The 15,136-nt window shown below is 46.1% G+C and overlaps 9 non-coding genes and 1 pseudogene across 9 annotated transcripts; all 10 read left to right on the plus strand.

Moving 5' to 3' along the window:
- Nucleotides 1-95, plus strand: LOC142266726 (U2 spliceosomal RNA; annotated as a pseudogene; the record flags this gene model as incomplete).
- A 1,387-nt stretch (nucleotides 96-1,482) lies between these two features.
- LOC142266741 (U2 spliceosomal RNA) lies at nucleotides 1,483-1,673 on the plus strand. Its single transcript, XR_012732751.1, has one exon. It is a non-coding gene; the product is annotated as a U2 spliceosomal RNA (small nuclear RNA).
- Nucleotides 1,674-3,060: 1,387 nt separating this feature from the next.
- Nucleotides 3,061-3,251, plus strand: LOC142266753 (U2 spliceosomal RNA). The gene has a single exon (XR_012732762.1). It is a non-coding gene; the product is annotated as a U2 spliceosomal RNA (small nuclear RNA).
- A 1,387-nt stretch (nucleotides 3,252-4,638) lies between these two features.
- Nucleotides 4,639-4,829, plus strand: LOC142266766 (U2 spliceosomal RNA). Its single transcript, XR_012732773.1, has one exon. It is a non-coding gene; the product is annotated as a U2 spliceosomal RNA (small nuclear RNA).
- A 1,387-nt stretch (nucleotides 4,830-6,216) lies between these two features.
- LOC142266778 (U2 spliceosomal RNA) lies at nucleotides 6,217-6,407 on the plus strand. Its single transcript, XR_012732784.1, has one exon. It is a non-coding gene; the product is annotated as a U2 spliceosomal RNA (small nuclear RNA).
- Nucleotides 6,408-7,794: 1,387 nt separating this feature from the next.
- LOC142266703 (U2 spliceosomal RNA) lies at nucleotides 7,795-7,985 on the plus strand. Its single transcript, XR_012732725.1, has one exon. It is a non-coding gene; the product is annotated as a U2 spliceosomal RNA (small nuclear RNA).
- Nucleotides 7,986-9,372: 1,387 nt separating this feature from the next.
- Nucleotides 9,373-9,563, plus strand: LOC142266715 (U2 spliceosomal RNA). The gene has a single exon (XR_012732736.1). It is a non-coding gene; the product is annotated as a U2 spliceosomal RNA (small nuclear RNA).
- A 1,387-nt stretch (nucleotides 9,564-10,950) lies between these two features.
- LOC142266727 (U2 spliceosomal RNA) lies at nucleotides 10,951-11,141 on the plus strand. Its single transcript, XR_012732743.1, has one exon. It is a non-coding gene; the product is annotated as a U2 spliceosomal RNA (small nuclear RNA).
- A 1,387-nt stretch (nucleotides 11,142-12,528) lies between these two features.
- On the plus strand, nucleotides 12,529-12,719 carry LOC142266733 (U2 spliceosomal RNA). Its single transcript, XR_012732744.1, has one exon. It is a non-coding gene; the product is annotated as a U2 spliceosomal RNA (small nuclear RNA).
- Nucleotides 12,720-14,106: 1,387 nt separating this feature from the next.
- LOC142266734 (U2 spliceosomal RNA) lies at nucleotides 14,107-14,297 on the plus strand. The gene has a single exon (XR_012732745.1). It is a non-coding gene; the product is annotated as a U2 spliceosomal RNA (small nuclear RNA).
- Nucleotides 14,298-15,136: the final 839 nt, after the last annotated feature.

Below are 15,136 nucleotides of genomic sequence, written 5' to 3' on the forward strand. Positions count from 1 at the left end.
GGATTTTTAGAACAGGGAGATGGAAAAAGAGCTTGCTCTGTCCACTCCACGCATTGACCTGGTATTGCAGTACCTCCAGGAACGGTGCACCCCTTCTTAACCCAGTTTCCAAAAGCAGAACTCAATTCACCTGATTCATATTAGCCCGATTTAATGAATTGGAAGAAAGCATACGTCTTCATATGCACCTCAATTTGGCCCATTCACTTTTCACACTTCCTCCTTTTGTTTTTTATCTTTCACACTTTTGACTTTCTTTATTCATCCAAATAGCAAACTCATCACCACTCAACCTGACCAACTCGGCTATGTCCCCGTGCTGCAGTTCTCTGTCTTATCTAGATCATTTGCAATTGAATGGAATAGATCCCTTTTGGACAAAGTGGATTCACCTGCTGCTGCAGTGACCACAGGTGTGATAACATCTAGAATTGGCATCTGGTGCGATCTCTCCGCTTCCACTCCAAAGAAAGTTACCTGTTTATTCCTATCATGCATTGGTTTTTGGGGTTTTCTTTGAGTAATGATGATCTCTTTAGTAGTCTGTTGGCGCCCTCTCCTGGAGGAATAGTTTGCTTGCTCTTGGACATTCTAAAAGAGAGGTCATGATAGACATTGAGCTTCTGAGCTCAATTGGGGACAGTCATGGGTGATGAATGTTTGCAACCTACTGCGAAGCCTCATACCGCAATATAAGGAACGTCAAATACTAAGAAAGGGCGGCCTATGAAAGAATTACTACTTTCAATAAGTACACTTAAACGGCTAATTGGGAATAGAAAAACTGTAAAAAGCCCTCTGAGAAAGCCCCCCTCTAACCTTTGATAGTAAGCTTTTCTGTAGTCTGCCTGTTGATGTATTTTCCGTTTGAACTGTGCACAACATGAAGAGACGGAACACTGGCGGCTTGTCACAATGCCCCCCGATGACATCACAATAGCGCTGCTGCCTAGAAAACAAGCTGCGCAGAAGAAGTTGTTCTTTGGGTGGGAGGGTGGGCTAGTGGAAGGAGGGGGCAATCTCTTTTTTTCCCGGGTGGTAGGGGGATGACAGGAGAAGGGAAGCGGGTGGTGAGAAAGGTACAGAGGGCAGGGTTTGGGGGCTGGGAAGGAAAGGGAAAAGATTAGGGTTTGGGGATGATGAAAGGGCTTTCTACGGGTAAGGATGGCAAAGGGTGGCAGTGACGGAAAGTCAGGCAACCTGTCCTGTCCGTCTTTTTGTATCGTGAATTGGAAAGACTGCAAGGGGGAGGGGAGTTGCTTGCGCCCTAAAGGAGGAGTTATTCAGATTCATTGCAGTGGGCGGCGGCTGCAAAACGCACCATTCTTCTTGTTTTGGCTCTGCAAAGCAGCCTTTTCAAGGGTTGGCTTGGGTGACAAAATGTCTTGTGTAGGCGTGGGTTTGTCTCCCTCTCGCTCTCTCTCCCTAAGATGAGTCCGGCATAGGCCAGGGTGCCACTCGAGGCCCAAACCAATTCTGGTTATCGCTTCTCGGCCTTTTGGCTAAGATCAAGTGTAGTATCTGTTCTTATCAGTTTAATATCTGATACGTCCCCTATCTGGGGACCATATATTAAATGGATTTTTAGAACAGGGAGATGGAAAAAGAGCTTGCTCTGTCCACTCCACGCATTGACCTGGTATTGCAGTACCTCCAGGAACGGTGCACCCCTTCTTAACCCAGTTTCCAAAAGCAGAACTCAATTCACCTGATTCATATTAGCCCGATTTAATGAATTGGAAGAAAGCATACGTCTTCATATGCACCTCAATTTGGCCCATTCACTTTTCACACTTCCTCCTTTTGTTTTTTATCTTTCACACTTTTGACTTTCTTTATTCATCCAAATAGCAAACTCATCACCACTCAACCTGACCAACTCGGCTATGTCCCCGTGCTGCAGTTCTCTGTCTTATCTAGATCATTTGCAATTGAATGGAATAGATCCCTTTTGGACAAAGTGGATTCACCTGCTGCTGCAGTGACCACAGGTGTGATAACATCTAGAATTGGCATCTGGTGCGATCTCTCCGCTTCCACTCCAAAGAAAGTTACCTGTTTATTCCTATCATGCATTGGTTTTTGGGGTTTTCTTTGAGTAATGATGATCTCTTTAGTAGTCTGTTGGCGCCCTCTCCTGGAGGAATAGTTTGCTTGCTCTTGGACATTCTAAAAGAGAGGTCATGATAGACATTGAGCTTCTGAGCTCAATTGGGGACAGTCATGGGTGATGAATGTTTGCAACCTACTGCGAAGCCTCATACCGCAATATAAGGAACGTCAAATACTAAGAAAGGGCGGCCTATGAAAGAATTACTACTTTCAATAAGTACACTTAAACGGCTAATTGGGAATAGAAAAACTGTAAAAAGCCCTCTGAGAAAGCCCCCCTCTAACCTTTGATAGTAAGCTTTTCTGTAGTCTGCCTGTTGATGTATTTTCCGTTTGAACTGTGCACAACATGAAGAGACGGAACACTGGCGGCTTGTCACAATGCCCCCCGATGACATCACAATAGCGCTGCTGCCTAGAAAACAAGCTGCGCAGAAGAAGTTGTTCTTTGGGTGGGAGGGTGGGCTAGTGGAAGGAGGGGGCAATCTCTTTTTTTCCCGGGTGGTAGGGGGATGACAGGAGAAGGGAAGCGGGTGGTGAGAAAGGTACAGAGGGCAGGGTTTGGGGGCTGGGAAGGAAAGGGAAAAGATTAGGGTTTGGGGATGATGAAAGGGCTTTCTACGGGTAAGGATGGCAAAGGGTGGCAGTGACGGAAAGTCAGGCAACCTGTCCTGTCCGTCTTTTTGTATCGTGAATTGGAAAGACTGCAAGGGGGAGGGGAGTTGCTTGCGCCCTAAAGGAGGAGTTATTCAGATTCATTGCAGTGGGCGGCGGCTGCAAAACGCACCATTCTTCTTGTTTTGGCTCTGCAAAGCAGCCTTTTCAAGGGTTGGCTTGGGTGACAAAATGTCTTGTGTAGGCGTGGGTTTGTCTCCCTCTCGCTCTCTCTCCCTAAGATGTGTCCGGCATAGGCCAGGGTGCCACTCGAGGCCCAAACCAATTCTGGTTATCGCTTCTCGGCCTTTTGGCTAAGATCAAGTGTAGTATCTGTTCTTATCAGTTTAATATCTGATACGTCCCCTATCTGGGGACCATATATTAAATGGATTTTTAGAACAGGGAGATGGAAAAAGAGCTTGCTCTGTCCACTCCACGCATTGACCTGGTATTGCAGTACCTCCAGGAACGGTGCACCCCTTCTTAACCCAGTTTCCAAAAGCAGAACTCAATTCACCTGATTCATATTAGCCCGATTTAATGAATTGGAAGAAAGCATACGTCTTCATATGCACCTCAATTTGGCCCATTCACTTTTCACACTTCCTCCTTTTGTTTTTTATCTTTCACACTTTTGACTTTCTTTATTCATCCAAATAGCAAACTCATCACCACTCAACCTGACCAACTCGGCTATGTCCCCGTGCTGCAGTTCTCTGTCTTATCTAGATCATTTGCAATTGAATGGAATAGATCCCTTTTGGACAAAGTGGATTCACCTGCTGCTGCAGTGACCACAGGTGTGATAACATCTAGAATTGGCATCTGGTGCGATCTCTCCGCTTCCACTCCAAAGAAAGTTACCTGTTTATTCCTATCATGCATTGGTTTTTGGGGTTTTCTTTGAGTAATGATGATCTCTTTAGTAGTCTGTTGGCGCCCTCTCCTGGAGGAATAGTTTGCTTGCTCTTGGACATTCTAAAAGAGAGGTCATGATAGACATTGAGCTTCTGAGCTCAATTGGGGACAGTCATGGGTGATGAATGTTTGCAACCTACTGCGAAGCCTCATACCGCAATATAAGGAACGTCAAATACTAAGAAAGGGCGGCCTATGAAAGAATTACTACTTTCAATAAGTACACTTAAACGGCTAATTGGGAATAGAAAAACTGTAAAAAGCCCTCTGAGAAAGCCCCCCTCTAACCTTTGATAGTAAGCTTTTCTGTAGTCTGCCTGTTGATGTATTTTCCGTTTGAACTGTGCACAACATGAAGAGACGGAACACTGGCGGCTTGTCACAATGCCCCCCGATGACATCACAATAGCGCTGCTGCCTAGAAAACAAGCTGCGCAGAAGAAGTTGTTCTTTGGGTGGGAGGGTGGGCTAGTGGAAGGAGGGGGCAATCTCTTTTTTTCCCGGGTGGTAGGGGGATGACAGGAGAAGGGAAGCGGGTGGTGAGAAAGGTACAGAGGGCAGGGTTTGGGGGCTGGGAAGGAAAGGGAAAAGATTAGGGTTTGGGGATGATGAAAGGGCTTTCTACGGGTAAGGATGGCAAAGGGTGGCAGTGACGGAAAGTCAGGCAACCTGTCCTGTCCGTCTTTTTGTATCGTGAATTGGAAAGACTGCAAGGGGGAGGGGAGTTGCTTGCGCCCTAAAGGAGGAGTTATTCAGATTCATTGCAGTGGGCGGCGGCTGCAAAACGCACCATTCTTCTTGTTTTGGCTCTGCAAAGCAGCCTTTTCAAGGGTTGGCTTGGGTGACAAAATGTCTTGTGTAGGCGTGGGTTTGTCTCCCTCTCGCTCTCTCTCCCTAAGATGTGTCCGGCATAGGCCAGGGTGCCACTCGAGGCCCAAACCAATTCTGGTTATCGCTTCTCGGCCTTTTGGCTAAGATCAAGTGTAGTATCTGTTCTTATCAGTTTAATATCTGATACGTCCCCTATCTGGGGACCATATATTAAATGGATTTTTAGAACAGGGAGATGGAAAAAGAGCTTGCTCTGTCCACTCCACGCATTGACCTGGTATTGCAGTACCTCCAGGAACGGTGCACCCCTTCTTAACCCAGTTTCCAAAAGCAGAACTCAATTCACCTGATTCATATTAGCCCGATTTAATGAATTGGAAGAAAGCATACGTCTTCATATGCACCTCAATTTGGCCCATTCACTTTTCACACTTCCTCCTTTTGTTTTTTATCTTTCACACTTTTGACTTTCTTTATTCATCCAAATAGCAAACTCATCACCACTCAACCTGACCAACTCGGCTATGTCCCCGTGCTGCAGTTCTCTGTCTTATCTAGATCATTTGCAATTGAATGGAATAGATCCCTTTTGGACAAAGTGGATTCACCTGCTGCTGCAGTGACCACAGGTGTGATAACATCTAGAATTGGCATCTGGTGCGATCTCTCCGCTTCCACTCCAAAGAAAGTTACCTGTTTATTCCTATCATGCATTGGTTTTTGGGGTTTTCTTTGAGTAATGATGATCTCTTTAGTAGTCTGTTGGCGCCCTCTCCTGGAGGAATAGTTTGCTTGCTCTTGGACATTCTAAAAGAGAGGTCATGATAGACATTGAGCTTCTGAGCTCAATTGGGGACAGTCATGGGTGATGAATGTTTGCAACCTACTGCGAAGCCTCATACCGCAATATAAGGAACGTCAAATACTAAGAAAGGGCGGCCTATGAAAGAATTACTACTTTCAATAAGTACACTTAAACGGCTAATTGGGAATAGAAAAACTGTAAAAAGCCCTCTGAGAAAGCCCCCCTCTAACCTTTGATAGTAAGCTTTTCTGTAGTCTGCCTGTTGATGTATTTTCCGTTTGAACTGTGCACAACATGAAGAGACGGAACACTGGCGGCTTGTCACAATGCCCCCCGATGACATCACAATAGCGCTGCTGCCTAGAAAACAAGCTGCGCAGAAGAAGTTGTTCTTTGGGTGGGAGGGTGGGCTAGTGGAAGGAGGGGGCAATCTCTTTTTTTCCCGGGTGGTAGGGGGATGACAGGAGAAGGGAAGCGGGTGGTGAGAAAGGTACAGAGGGCAGGGTTTGGGGGCTGGGAAGGAAAGGGAAAAGATTAGGGTTTGGGGATGATGAAAGGGCTTTCTACGGGTAAGGATGGCAAAGGGTGGCAGTGACGGAAAGTCAGGCAACCTGTCCTGTCCGTCTTTTTGTATCGTGAATTGGAAAGACTGCAAGGGGGAGGGGAGTTGCTTGCGCCCTAAAGGAGGAGTTATTCAGATTCATTGCAGTGGGCGGCGGCTGCAAAACGCACCATTCTTCTTGTTTTGGCTCTGCAAAGCAGCCTTTTCAAGGGTTGGCTTGGGTGACAAAATGTCTTGTGTAGGCGTGGGTTTGTCTCCCTCTCGCTCTCTCTCCCTAAGATGTGTCCGGCATAGGCCAGGGTGCCACTCGAGGCCCAAACCAATTCTGGTTATCGCTTCTCGGCCTTTTGGCTAAGATCAAGTGTAGTATCTGTTCTTATCAGTTTAATATCTGATACGTCCCCTATCTGGGGACCATATATTAAATGGATTTTTAGAACAGGGAGATGGAAAAAGAGCTTGCTCTGTCCACTCCACGCATTGACCTGGTATTGCAGTACCTCCAGGAACGGTGCACCCCTTCTTAACCCAGTTTCCAAAAGCAGAACTCAATTCACCTGATTCATATTAGCCCGATTTAATGAATTGGAAGAAAGCATACGTCTTCATATGCACCTCAATTTGGCCCATTCACTTTTCACACTTCCTCCTTTTGTTTTTTATCTTTCACACTTTTGACTTTCTTTATTCATCCAAATAGCAAACTCATCACCACTCAACCTGACCAACTCGGCTATGTCCCCGTGCTGCAGTTCTCTGTCTTATCTAGATCATTTGCAATTGAATGGAATAGATCCCTTTTGGACAAAGTGGATTCACCTGCTGCTGCAGTGACCACAGGTGTGATAACATCTAGAATTGGCATCTGGTGCGATCTCTCCGCTTCCACTCCAAAGAAAGTTACCTGTTTATTCCTATCATGCATTGGTTTTTGGGGTTTTCTTTGAGTAATGATGATCTCTTTAGTAGTCTGTTGGCGCCCTCTCCTGGAGGAATAGTTTGCTTGCTCTTGGACATTCTAAAAGAGAGGTCATGATAGACATTGAGCTTCTGAGCTCAATTGGGGACAGTCATGGGTGATGAATGTTTGCAACCTACTGCGAAGCCTCATACCGCAATATAAGGAACGTCAAATACTAAGAAAGGGCGGCCTATGAAAGAATTACTACTTTCAATAAGTACACTTAAACGGCTAATTGGGAATAGAAAAACTGTAAAAAGCCCTCTGAGAAAGCCCCCCTCTAACCTTTGATAGTAAGCTTTTCTGTAGTCTGCCTGTTGATGTATTTTCCGTTTGAACTGTGCACAACATGAAGAGACGGAACACTGGCGGCTTGTCACAATGCCCCCCGATGACATCACAATAGCGCTGCTGCCTAGAAAACAAGCTGCGCAGAAGAAGTTGTTCTTTGGGTGGGAGGGTGGGCTAGTGGAAGGAGGGGGCAATCTCTTTTTTTCCCGGGTGGTAGGGGGATGACAGGAGAAGGGAAGCGGGTGGTGAGAAAGGTACAGAGGGCAGGGTTTGGGGGCTGGGAAGGAAAGGGAAAAGATTAGGGTTTGGGGATGATGAAAGGGCTTTCTACGGGTAAGGATGGCAAAGGGTGGCAGTGACGGAAAGTCAGGCAACCTGTCCTGTCCGTCTTTTTGTATCGTGAATTGGAAAGACTGCAAGGGGGAGGGGAGTTGCTTGCGCCCTAAAGGAGGAGTTATTCAGATTCATTGCAGTGGGCGGCGGCTGCAAAACGCACCATTCTTCTTGTTTTGGCTCTGCAAAGCAGCCTTTTCAAGGGTTGGCTTGGGTGACAAAATGTCTTGTGTAGGCGTGGGTTTGTCTCCCTCTCGCTCTCTCTCCCTAAGATGTGTCCGGCATAGGCCAGGGTGCCACTCGAGGCCCAAACCAATTCTGGTTATCGCTTCTCGGCCTTTTGGCTAAGATCAAGTGTAGTATCTGTTCTTATCAGTTTAATATCTGATACGTCCCCTATCTGGGGACCATATATTAAATGGATTTTTAGAACAGGGAGATGGAAAAAGAGCTTGCTCTGTCCACTCCACGCATTGACCTGGTATTGCAGTACCTCCAGGAACGGTGCACCCCTTCTTAACCCAGTTTCCAAAAGCAGAACTCAATTCACCTGATTCATATTAGCCCGATTTAATGAATTGGAAGAAAGCATACGTCTTCATATGCACCTCAATTTGGCCCATTCACTTTTCACACTTCCTCCTTTTGTTTTTTATCTTTCACACTTTTGACTTTCTTTATTCATCCAAATAGCAAACTCATCACCACTCAACCTGACCAACTCGGCTATGTCCCCGTGCTGCAGTTCTCTGTCTTATCTAGATCATTTGCAATTGAATGGAATAGATCCCTTTTGGACAAAGTGGATTCACCTGCTGCTGCAGTGACCACAGGTGTGATAACATCTAGAATTGGCATCTGGTGCGATCTCTCCGCTTCCACTCCAAAGAAAGTTACCTGTTTATTCCTATCATGCATTGGTTTTTGGGGTTTTCTTTGAGTAATGATGATCTCTTTAGTAGTCTGTTGGCGCCCTCTCCTGGAGGAATAGTTTGCTTGCTCTTGGACATTCTAAAAGAGAGGTCATGATAGACATTGAGCTTCTGAGCTCAATTGGGGACAGTCATGGGTGATGAATGTTTGCAACCTACTGCGAAGCCTCATACCGCAATATAAGGAACGTCAAATACTAAGAAAGGGCGGCCTATGAAAGAATTACTACTTTCAATAAGTACACTTAAACGGCTAATTGGGAATAGAAAAACTGTAAAAAGCCCTCTGAGAAAGCCCCCCTCTAACCTTTGATAGTAAGCTTTTCTGTAGTCTGCCTGTTGATGTATTTTCCGTTTGAACTGTGCACAACATGAAGAGACGGAACACTGGCGGCTTGTCACAATGCCCCCCGATGACATCACAATAGCGCTGCTGCCTAGAAAACAAGCTGCGCAGAAGAAGTTGTTCTTTGGGTGGGAGGGTGGGCTAGTGGAAGGAGGGGGCAATCTCTTTTTTTCCCGGGTGGTAGGGGGATGACAGGAGAAGGGAAGCGGGTGGTGAGAAAGGTACAGAGGGCAGGGTTTGGGGGCTGGGAAGGAAAGGGAAAAGATTAGGGTTTGGGGATGATGAAAGGGCTTTCTACGGGTAAGGATGGCAAAGGGTGGCAGTGACGGAAAGTCAGGCAACCTGTCCTGTCCGTCTTTTTGTATCGTGAATTGGAAAGACTGCAAGGGGGAGGGGAGTTGCTTGCGCCCTAAAGGAGGAGTTATTCAGATTCATTGCAGTGGGCGGCGGCTGCAAAACGCACCATTCTTCTTGTTTTGGCTCTGCAAAGCAGCCTTTTCAAGGGTTGGCTTGGGTGACAAAATGTCTTGTGTAGGCGTGGGTTTGTCTCCCTCTCGCTCTCTCTCCCTAAGATGTGTCCGGCATAGGCCAGGGTGCCACTCGAGGCCCAAACCAATTCTGGTTATCGCTTCTCGGCCTTTTGGCTAAGATCAAGTGTAGTATCTGTTCTTATCAGTTTAATATCTGATACGTCCCCTATCTGGGGACCATATATTAAATGGATTTTTAGAACAGGGAGATGGAAAAAGAGCTTGCTCTGTCCACTCCACGCATTGACCTGGTATTGCAGTACCTCCAGGAACGGTGCACCCCTTCTTAACCCAGTTTCCAAAAGCAGAACTCAATTCACCTGATTCATATTAGCCCGATTTAATGAATTGGAAGAAAGCATACGTCTTCATATGCACCTCAATTTGGCCCATTCACTTTTCACACTTCCTCCTTTTGTTTTTTATCTTTCACACTTTTGACTTTCTTTATTCATCCAAATAGCAAACTCATCACCACTCAACCTGACCAACTCGGCTATGTCCCCGTGCTGCAGTTCTCTGTCTTATCTAGATCATTTGCAATTGAATGGAATAGATCCCTTTTGGACAAAGTGGATTCACCTGCTGCTGCAGTGACCACAGGTGTGATAACATCTAGAATTGGCATCTGGTGCGATCTCTCCGCTTCCACTCCAAAGAAAGTTACCTGTTTATTCCTATCATGCATTGGTTTTTGGGGTTTTCTTTGAGTAATGATGATCTCTTTAGTAGTCTGTTGGCGCCCTCTCCTGGAGGAATAGTTTGCTTGCTCTTGGACATTCTAAAAGAGAGGTCATGATAGACATTGAGCTTCTGAGCTCAATTGGGGACAGTCATGGGTGATGAATGTTTGCAACCTACTGCGAAGCCTCATACCGCAATATAAGGAACGTCAAATACTAAGAAAGGGCGGCCTATGAAAGAATTACTACTTTCAATAAGTACACTTAAACGGCTAATTGGGAATAGAAAAACTGTAAAAAGCCCTCTGAGAAAGCCCCCCTCTAACCTTTGATAGTAAGCTTTTCTGTAGTCTGCCTGTTGATGTATTTTCCGTTTGAACTGTGCACAACATGAAGAGACGGAACACTGGCGGCTTGTCACAATGCCCCCCGATGACATCACAATAGCGCTGCTGCCTAGAAAACAAGCTGCGCAGAAGAAGTTGTTCTTTGGGTGGGAGGGTGGGCTAGTGGAAGGAGGGGGCAATCTCTTTTTTTCCCGGGTGGTAGGGGGATGACAGGAGAAGGGAAGCGGGTGGTGAGAAAGGTACAGAGGGCAGGGTTTGGGGGCTGGGAAGGAAAGGGAAAAGATTAGGGTTTGGGGATGATGAAAGGGCTTTCTACGGGTAAGGATGGCAAAGGGTGGCAGTGACGGAAAGTCAGGCAACCTGTCCTGTCCGTCTTTTTGTATCGTGAATTGGAAAGACTGCAAGGGGGAGGGGAGTTGCTTGCGCCCTAAAGGAGGAGTTATTCAGATTCATTGCAGTGGGCGGCGGCTGCAAAACGCACCATTCTTCTTGTTTTGGCTCTGCAAAGCAGCCTTTTCAAGGGTTGGCTTGGGTGACAAAATGTCTTGTGTAGGCGTGGGTTTGTCTCCCTCTCGCTCTCTCTCCCTAAGATGTGTCCGGCATAGGCCAGGGTGCCACTCGAGGCCCAAACCAATTCTGGTTATCGCTTCTCGGCCTTTTGGCTAAGATCAAGTGTAGTATCTGTTCTTATCAGTTTAATATCTGATACGTCCCCTATCTGGGGACCATATATTAAATGGATTTTTAGAACAGGGAGATGGAAAAAGAGCTTGCTCTGTCCACTCCACGCATTGACCTGGTATTGCAGTACCTCCAGGAACGGTGCACCCCTTCTTAACCCAGTTTCCAAAAGCAGAACTCAATTCACCTGATTCATATTAGCCCGATTTAATGAATTGGAAGAAAGCATACGTCTTCATATGCACCTCAATTTGGCCCATTCACTTTTCACACTTCCTCCTTTTGTTTTTTATCTTTCACACTTTTGACTTTCTTTATTCATCCAAATAGCAAACTCATCACCACTCAACCTGACCAACTCGGCTATGTCCCCGTGCTGCAGTTCTCTGTCTTATCTAGATCATTTGCAATTGAATGGAATAGATCCCTTTTGGACAAAGTGGATTCACCTGCTGCTGCAGTGACCACAGGTGTGATAACATCTAGAATTGGCATCTGGTGCGATCTCTCCGCTTCCACTCCAAAGAAAGTTACCTGTTTATTCCTATCATGCATTGGTTTTTGGGGTTTTCTTTGAGTAATGATGATCTCTTTAGTAGTCTGTTGGCGCCCTCTCCTGGAGGAATAGTTTGCTTGCTCTTGGACATTCTAAAAGAGAGGTCATGATAGACATTGAGCTTCTGAGCTCAATTGGGGACAGTCATGGGTGATGAATGTTTGCAACCTACTGCGAAGCCTCATACCGCAATATAAGGAACGTCAAATACTAAGAAAGGGCGGCCTATGAAAGAATTACTACTTTCAATAAGTACACTTAAACGGCTAATTGGGAATAGAAAAACTGTAAAAAGCCCTCTGAGAAAGCCCCCCTCTAACCTTTGATAGTAAGCTTTTCTGTAGTCTGCCTGTTGATGTATTTTCCGTTTGAACTGTGCACAACATGAAGAGACGGAACACTGGCGGCTTGTCACAATGCCCCCCGATGACATCACAATAGCGCTGCTGCCTAGAAAACAAGCTGCGCAGAAGAAGTTGTTCTTTGGGTGGGAGGGTGGGCTAGTGGAAGGAGGGGGCAATCTCTTTTTTTCCCGGGTGGTAGGGGGATGACAGGAGAAGGGAAGCGGGTGGTGAGAAAGGTACAGAGGGCAGGGTTTGGGGGCTGGGAAGGAAAGGGAAAAGATTAGGGTTTGGGGATGATGAAAGGGCTTTCTACGGGTAAGGATGGCAAAGGGTGGCAGTGACGGAAAGTCAGGCAACCTGTCCTGTCCGTCTTTTTGTATCGTGAATTGGAAAGACTGCAAGGGGGAGGGGAGTTGCTTGCGCCCTAAAGGAGGAGTTATTCAGATTCATTGCAGTGGGCGGCGGCTGCAAAACGCACCATTCTTCTTGTTTTGGCTCTGCAAAGCAGCCTTTTCAAGGGTTGGCTTGGGTGACAAAATGTCTTGTGTAGGCGTGGGTTTGTCTCCCTCTCGCTCTCTCTCCCTAAGATGTGTCCGGCATAGGCCAGGGTGCCACTCGAGGCCCAAACCAATTCTGGTTATCGCTTCTCGGCCTTTTGGCTAAGATCAAGTGTAGTATCTGTTCTTATCAGTTTAATATCTGATACGTCCCCTATCTGGGGACCATATATTAAATGGATTTTTAGAACAGGGAGATGGAAAAAGAGCTTGCTCTGTCCACTCCACGCATTGACCTGGTATTGCAGTACCTCCAGGAACGGTGCACCCCTTCTTAACCCAGTTTCCAAAAGCAGAACTCAATTCACCTGATTCATATTAGCCCGATTTAATGAATTGGAAGAAAGCATACGTCTTCATATGCACCTCAATTTGGCCCATTCACTTTTCACACTTCCTCCTTTTGTTTTTTATCTTTCACACTTTTGACTTTCTTTATTCATCCAAATAGCAAACTCATCACCACTCAACCTGACCAACTCGGCTATGTCCCCGTGCTGCAGTTCTCTGTCTTATCTAGATCATTTGCAATTGAATGGAATAGATCCCTTTTGGACAAAGTGGATTCACCTGCTGCTGCAGTGACCACAGGTGTGATAACATCTAGAATTGGCATCTGGTGCGATCTCTCCGCTTCCACTCCAAAGAAAGTTACCTGTTTATTCCTATCATGCATTGGTTTTTGGGGTTTTCTTTGAGTAATGATGATCTCTTTAGTAGTCTGTTGGCGCCCTCTCCTGGAGGAATAGTTTGCTTGCTCTTGGACATTCTAAAAGAGAGGTCATGATAGACATTGAGCTTCTGAGCTCAATTGGGGACAGTCATGGGTGATGAATGTTTGCAACCTACTGCGAAGCCTCATACCGCAATATAAGGAACGTCAAATACTAAGAAAGGGCGGCCTATGAAAGAATTACTACTTTCAATAAGTACACTTAAACGGCTAATTGGGAATAGAAAAACTGTAAAAAGCCCTCTGAGAAAGCCCCCCTCTAACCTTTGATAGTAAGCTTTTCTGTAGTCTGCCTGTTGATGTATTTTCCGTTTGAACTGTGCACAACATGAAGAGACGGAACACTGGCGGCTTGTCACAATGCCCCCCGATGACATCACAATAGCGCTGCTGCCTAGAAAACAAGCTGCGCAGAAGAAGTTGTTCTTTGGGTGGGAGGGTGGGCTAGTGGAAGGAGGGGGCAATCTCTTTTTTTCCCGGGTGGTAGGGGGATGACAGGAGAAGGGAAGCGGGTGGTGAGAAAGGTACAGAGGGCAGGGTTTGGGGGCTGGGAAGGAAAGGGAAAAGATTAGGGTTTGGGGATGATGAAAGGGCTTTCTACGGGTAAGGATGGCAAAGGGTGGCAGTGACGGAAAGTCAGGCAACCTGTCCTGTCCGTCTTTTTGTATCGTGAATTGGAAAGACTGCAAGGGGGAGGGGAGTTGCTTGCGCCCTAAAGGAGGAGTTATTCAGATTCATTGCAGTGGGCGGCGGCTGCAAAACGCACCATTCTTCTTGTTTTGGCTCTGCAAAGCAGCCTTTTCAAGGGTTGGCTTGGGTGACAAAATGTCTTGTGTAGGCGTGGGTTTGTCTCCCTCTCGCTCTCTCTCCCTAAGATGTGTCCGGCATAGGCCAGGGTGCCACTCGAGGCCCAAACCAATTCTGGTTATCGCTTCTCGGCCTTTTGGCTAAGATCAAGTGTAGTATCTGTTCTTATCAGTTTAATATCTGATACGTCCCCTATCTGGGGACCATATATTAAATGGATTTTTAGAACAGGGAGATGGAAAAAGAGCTTGCTCTGTCCACTCCACGCATTGACCTGGTATTGCAGTACCTCCAGGAACGGTGCACCCCTTCTTAACCCAGTTTCCAAAAGCAGAACTCAATTCACCTGATTCATATTAGCCCGATTTAATGAATTGGAAGAAAGCATACGTCTTCATATGCACCTCAATTTGGCCCATTCACTTTTCACACTTCCTCCTTTTGTTTTTTATCTTTCACACTTTTGACTTTCTTTATTCATCCAAATAGCAAACTCATCACCACTCAACCTGACCAACTCGGCTATGTCCCCGTGCTGCAGTTCTCTGTCTTATCTAGATCATTTGCAATTGAATGGAATAGATCCCTTTTGGACAAAGTGGATTCACCTGCTGCTGCAGTGACCACAGGTGTGATAACATCTAGAATTGGCATCTGGTGCGATCTCTCCGCTTCCACTCCAAAGAAAGTTACCTGTTTATTCCTATCATGCATTGGTTTTTGGGGTTTTCTTTGAGTAATGATGATCTCTTTAGTAGTCTGTTGGCGCCCTCTCCTGGAGGAATAGTTTGCTTGCTCTTGGACATTCTAAAAGAGAGGTCATGATAGACATTGAGCTTCTGAGCTCAATTGGGGACAGTCATGGGTGATGAATGTTTGCAACCTACTGCGAAGCCTCATACCGCAATATAAGGAACGTCAAATACTAAGAAAGGGCGGCCTATGAAAGAATTACTACTTTCAATAAGTACACTTAAACGGCTAATTGGGAATAGAAAAACTGTAAAAAGCCCTCTGAGAAAGCCCCCCTCTAACCTTTGATAGTAAGCTTTTCTGTAGTCTGCCTGTTGATGTATTTTCCGTTTGAACTGTGCACAACATGAAGAGACGGAACACTGGCGGCTTGTCACAATGCCCCCCGATGACATCA

This window comes from Anomaloglossus baeobatrachus, unplaced genomic scaffold, assembly GCF_048569485.1.
Source record: "Anomaloglossus baeobatrachus isolate aAnoBae1 unplaced genomic scaffold, aAnoBae1.hap1 Scaffold_2906, whole genome shotgun sequence".
NCBI lineage: Eukaryota > Metazoa > Chordata > Amphibia > Anura > Aromobatidae > Anomaloglossus > Anomaloglossus baeobatrachus.